Source organism: Propithecus coquereli, unplaced genomic scaffold (genome assembly GCF_000956105.1).
Source record: "Propithecus coquereli isolate 6110/MARCELLA unplaced genomic scaffold, Pcoq_1.0 Scaffold174, whole genome shotgun sequence".
Taxonomy (NCBI): Eukaryota; Metazoa; Chordata; class Mammalia; order Primates; family Indriidae; genus Propithecus; species Propithecus coquereli.
The window spans coordinates 2,109,688-2,116,021 of NW_012142080.1; the positions used below are offsets into that span (position 1 = coordinate 2,109,688).

Sequence of the window (6,334 nt, forward strand, 5' to 3'; positions counted from 1 at the left end):
TTAAGATCTTTTGTACCTGAAATATACATGATATTCATGTGCATTTTATTCATTTTATTTTTCCTCCCATATTCTTTTCAAACATATATCCAGGATCTGTGTCTCTAGCCTGGGGGAAACTTTTGTGGTGGGGTATAAAATAGAAGTTATGAGTTGATAATACGCATGTCTGGCTATTGTTTTCCAGAACTTCAATGGTCTTGTATAAAAAAAAATGGATATAGGCTCTTGGGAACCAGCACTATGCCATCAGGTTGCAAGATTGGCCTGTTCATCCTCAATAGTGACCTGGCCAAATCAGGGGCCGAGTGCTTCCAGATGTTAGACTCTGGGGTGGATTATCTGCACCTGGATACAATAGATGGGCATTTTGTTCCTAGCATCCCCTTTGGTGACACCATGGTAGAAAGCTTCAGAAAGAAGCTAGGCCAGGACCCTTTCTTTGACATGCACATGATGGTGTCAAGGCTGGAACAGTGGGTAAAGCCAATGGTTATAGCAGGAGCCAATCAGTACACCTTTCATCTCGAGTCTACTGAGAACCCAGGGGCTTTAATTAAAGATATTCAGGAGGAAGGAATGAAGGTTGGCCTTGCTATCAAACCAGGAACTACACTTTAAGTATTTGGCACCATGGGCCAATTAAATAGATAATGGCCTTGGTTATGACAATGGAACCTGAGTTTGGAGTGTAGAAATTCATGGAAGATATTTTGCCAAAGGTTGATTGGTTGAGGTCCCAGTTCCTATATTTTGATATAGAGGTGGATGTTGGAGTAGGTCCTAACACTGTCCATAAGTGTGCAGACGCAAGAGCTAACATGATTGTGTCTGGCAGTGCCATTATGAGGAGTGAAGACCCCAGATTTGTGATCAACCCATTGAGGAATGTTGGTTAGAAATGTTCTCTTGATCAATGAAACCATAAGGAGCCCAATGTTTCTGCTCATGAAATCTCCTTTTTCACCAGAAAACAGGAATGTCGACTACCAAATCACATTGCAGTTGAGGCAGTACTACTTTTAGAAGCAATTATTCATTCCAGTGATTAAAATCTATTATGTAGAATGTTATAAGAGGTTAGAAATTGGTGTGTATAACCACATTTTTAGTGATGCAATTTAAAGATTAGTGTGGTGAAATAATTCAGTTTTTACTGGGGGACTTCATTTTTATAAAGAGTAAAATAGGTCTGTATTAAGAAATGTGTCTTCATGCCTAAGAAAGGCATATTAGCTACTATGATTTTTTTTTTTTTTTGTATTGCTGAGAAAAGTTTTTAGTGTCTCAGCTGTTTTCCAAATGCAAAGGAAATCTTTATGTTTTTCCTATTTCATGTTATTTGTGATTTGTTTATATGCTTGATATATGACTGAAATGGAATTTAAGACTATGAGCTTGGGTAGGATGCCATATCATAAAAAAGGGGGCATAGAAAAAAAGAGGAGCAAGAGAGTAAGAGAGGAGATAACAGATGGTAGACAGAAAAGTACATACGTATATACAAACGGAAGGAGAGAGGTTGAATTTGATTCCCAAAGAATGGGAGGAAGAATGAAGTGCGCAGGTGCCCTAAATTTCCAAATCTAGAGTCCATGGGCTCGGAGCCTGTGCCTCTCTCCCACACAGTCCAAAGAGAGAAGGCAACACCACAGTGAGTAGAGGCTGCACAGTACTCTTCAGGAAGTCCGACTGTAACTACAGGGCTTCCAGACTAAGCAAAACCTCTGCCATCAAATTCAAAAGACTGTTCAGCATTACCAAAAAGGATGTAATTGGTGACTATAATGGACTAAATAACTGAAACTCTCCTTCTCATTTCCTTACATAATGTAATAAAGCATAAACAGAGTGATGCTTGTCAAACAGTGGTTTTTGGATCACAGAATCATTCAGTTTTATAAAAATGGAGATTTCTGTGACCCAATACAGACAAATTAACACAGAATCTTAGCGGATATAGCTCTAAACTCTGTATTTTCAAAAAGCTTCACTTATGCACACTGAGATTAAGAATTATTGAGAGAAGGGCAGGTTGGGCAGTCACAGGGAGAGCACCAGGGATGCTGCCCAAATGAGTGGCTTTGTTATTGTTCAATATTCTAACTAAATTCATGTCTCAGTGAAAACTCACATCAAAAGTAGAGTGCTGAAAACTTGGGAACAGGAGATGCAGTTAGCCTAGAATAAATCACAGCATGAGACATCCGATGGTCAAAGGGCCTAGACCAGAATAGGAAACTTGGAAATAAAACACTATCCAAGGACAAGGTACGGTGACTGTTCAAAAGACTGCACTGAATCTAACTAACCAGTTCATCTCCATGTAATGGACAAAGTCATGGGAGAAGAAGGACCAGACAACAGCAACAATGAAAGATTGATTTTGCAGTAAATGTTGATTCCAGCTGCTGAACCTCTTCTAGACTTTTTTCCTTTATGATAGCGACTCCTCCTCATACACGGTCAGCCTGAGCAAATAAATAGGAGTGTTTTATTGGAGTCAGATGTGAATATGTGAAGAAAGAAGTCTAATTCTCACCTAAGGTCTAATTGGCTTTTCAAAAATAAGGTATTTTAGTGAAGAATGTTCTGGACTAATGAATTTTATTCAAGTTTTTTGCCAAAACATTAACCACAGCTTGCATAGAGAGTACGCTTATTGAGGACACACCTGAAAAGAAACTGGAAATGATGTCATTACATGAGGAAAAAAAATTAAACATTGCAACACGCTATTATTGAAAAATAAGAGGGAAATAAGTGCTGTAAGTGGTCATTTTCTACTTATTTGGCGAGGTATTTTTTTTTTCCCCACTGAAGATATACTATTTTTAGATGATTGTTCATTCAGTTACTCTACTTCATGTTAACAAGGGAAATCTACTACACTTGACATAAGCTTTGATTTATAGTCCATAAACTGAAGAAAAAATAAAAATGCAAACATGAGACACACAGAAGCAATTTATTCACCCTGTCTTTCAGTTGACAGACCAGCTTCAAATTTCTAGTAATGTGTTTTAGCATGAAATAAAGAGATGTCATTCAAAGGTAAGTAAAGAATAAAAAATGTGGCAAAAAAAACAGTGGTCAGAGACTAAAATCTCCAAGAAATAGTGCCCAAGAAAATGGCAAAGTAGCTCTGTGGATAATTTGTTCTTAAACTGTTAATTTCCACTCACTCTTTTCATTTTAAATTCACATTATCTTACATCCATTTATCTCATCAAATTTTACATTTATTTCCTCAGTTTCAATTTACAGATTGACTATTCCAAAATCAGTTAAAAGGCTTCAACTAAAACACATGATTCGAGCAGTTGCAAAGCCCAGATTACTCTCACAGAGTATCAGAAATGAAGTAAAACACACAATTTGTTGCTTAACAAATGGAAGATCAGAGTAGTCCTTTATTTTGCTTTGACTAGTTGGCTGGGTAGACATCTCTGGGGAAAGTCAGGAAAACTAGTTTTCAGAGGTTGGCAAGAGTTTCCTAGGAATTCTAAGTATCCTACTTTGCAAGAGAGATTACAGTTTAATATGCTCTCTCTGAATATCTTTTCTTATTACCTAATTGGTTGAAGTTATTAAAAACTTCTCAGCGAGTTGAGTTTCAATTCACACCTTGTAAAAAAGGCTAAAATATGCACACAGAAGACTCTTGTAACAGAAAGAGCAGTGTTGCTCTTTGGAATGACTCATTATAGCACAAAAAGTAGGGCCTGAAGGTAGACTATGAGATTTAACACTCACCTCTGTGGAATAGGTGAAGTGCAACATTTAACATCAATCTTTACTTTTCAGTTAATACAACTCATTATGGACCAGATGGCTTAACTGTTCTGCCATTTCCTGCCTAATTTTTTACACGACTAGAAATTTGCCTTTTTTAAAGAAAAGTAAAATGTCATAATAGTGAGATGTATAGTTTCAAGGAGAGATGCTAAAAGTAATTTGGGATTCATTTAAAACAGTTTCTAAAATCCAGGTGAAATATTTCAGTAGTGAATTATTTTAAGGAGACATTTGAATACTCATCTATAATTCTTTTATGTGTATCATTATTATTACCTTAGTTGTACGGCTCTGAGTAATTTTCCTGCATTTTGATTGTATATACAGGGAAGAGCTATTTGATTCATGAGTTGTTCAAATAAACCTCCAACATTTATGAATAGAGATTCAGGCACTGGCTATACTTCTATGCCCTCAACACATTTTATTGAAGTATTTGGTCCAATAATGCACTTTTTCTACTATGATGTCTATGTGATAATTACTAATATGTTTCAATTATTTAAAAAAGAGCTAGTATTTGAGTATGACATACATACAGCTTTACATATGATTATTGCATATGAAACACAACATTCTGTAAAATGCTCAAAGACTTCATATAACTAAGCTTCCATCTTTATATTAGAAATAAAGTAACCCAAATATCTCTACACTTCCCTTGGTGTCTTTCTACACATTTCGCAGACACTGTCCGTGGAGCAGCTCTAGTTGGTATTAAGCTTCTTGTACCTGAAGCTGCTTTTTGTGTTCATGCTCCAGCATTCCATAAGTACACGTTGAAATCTGCTTAACTATAAGTTTTACCGTTTGATTCTTTTGTTTTGATATCCTTCATTTCTACCACCCTCTTTAAAACGAGAGATATCAATTGGAAGTTCAAATATCTAATGGAAAAGTAAGATGACCTTGGAAATTAACATATGTTCTGTCAAGCATGTAGTCCTTTATAAGAGTTTAATCAAAAGACCATTTGGTGATGAAATTTTAAACATTTCTCAGAAGACTTCAGCTGAATATGTCAACGTAAAATCAAGACTAACTTTCTTCAGTGAAAACATCCAAACATTTCCTGAGAAACAAGGAAGTCTCTGTTTTACCGAAACCTAAAGAGTGTCAAACAAACGTTCCACAAGGGCAGCAATAGAGTATTTTCTGCAGACAGAGGCAGCACATGGCAAGCTGTTGTATAGTTTAAATTCAATTTCTGTAGGAAAAAAAACAGCTATGGATGACGAGTTCTATTATGTTTTATTTCCTATTTTTTAACCATTTTTAGTTGATTGCTATACCAAGCACAGTAAGATTGTTCTACAAAAAGTACAGTAAGAACTGGCATGGACTTTTCTTTACCTAAATCAGTTGCAACTTTTTACAATATTCATTTAGTTTTGCTTCTCACCTTTTGTGTCAGAACCAGAAAATTGTGTCTAACCCCTAGTAAGCACTCAATAAATATTTACTAAATAGCTATTTAGCTTTAGCGACTTTTCATATAAAATTTACATGCCATTTTAATCCTTGTAATAGTCTCTATCCAAAATATTTAGAAGCTCAAGCTTCTAAATCTTACTCCAAAATTGTCACAGAAACAAAGACTTTTCTTCAGGGAAGTTCTTGCTGTGGTCTAGCAAGATTTTTGCTGTTTATTCACTTTTCCTTCTAGGTAGATATATTTCTATACCTGAGAATTAATTGTTTTCTCATGCCATACCAATAATGGCTTGATTTCCACTCTAAAAATTTTAACTCCAAGTACTTAATACTAGACACTTAGATTCTCAGAGAATAACTCAGAGACTTCAACACTAACAATGAACGCACTTTGGAAGAATCTTCAGGTCACAATTGATTTTAGTGATGAAGTTCAAAGCATGTGATCATAGGTAAATTAAAAATTGAGAGCACCTAATCATTAGTATAAATATACTTAAAATAATTGGCATTCATCAATTGATTTTTTTGCAAAACAATTCCTTTAATCAATTTAACACGCATTATTAAATAATATAATCTGTTTCTCCTGTGCTATGCTATTAGTTATAAATGTCACTTTACTTAAATATTATTTGTATGAAGCTCACTGTAAGATAAGATGAAATCAGTGAAAAACTGTGTGTGTCCATGGGAGTGCACCCCATGTTCTTTGCCTCCTCTGTCCTCCCAGGTTAGATCTTTGGCTCAGATACTGCCATAGCAGTCCTAGAACATTCACTATTGTCTCACAGAAGGGAGGAAAAGTAGGAATGATTCAGGGAAAGACGATGGAAGTGAATGCCAGCTGTGCTCTGGTTCACAGTTCAGGGAATAATCACAAACTTTTAATTAGGGCCTTGAGAACAACTGGATTATAGTTTTCTGCTACCAATTCTTCATTAAGGAAAGAAAGTAGCTGGATGACTGTAGGCTTTAAGAGGTTTCAGAGCAAAAAAGAAACACATCCTCACATGTCATTTCTCATATCAAATAGCAGGAAATTTTGTTGGTGTTGTTTACACATAGAAAAAGATGAAATAAACGGGAGGAAGACAGTCAA

At 35.6% G+C, this 6,334-nt stretch overlaps 1 pseudogene; it reads left to right on the forward strand.

The window, feature by feature from the left end:
• Nucleotides 1-243: 243 nt before the first annotated feature.
• LOC105808459 lies at nucleotides 244-899 on the forward strand (annotated as a pseudogene).
• Nucleotides 900-6,334: the final 5,435 nt, after the last annotated feature.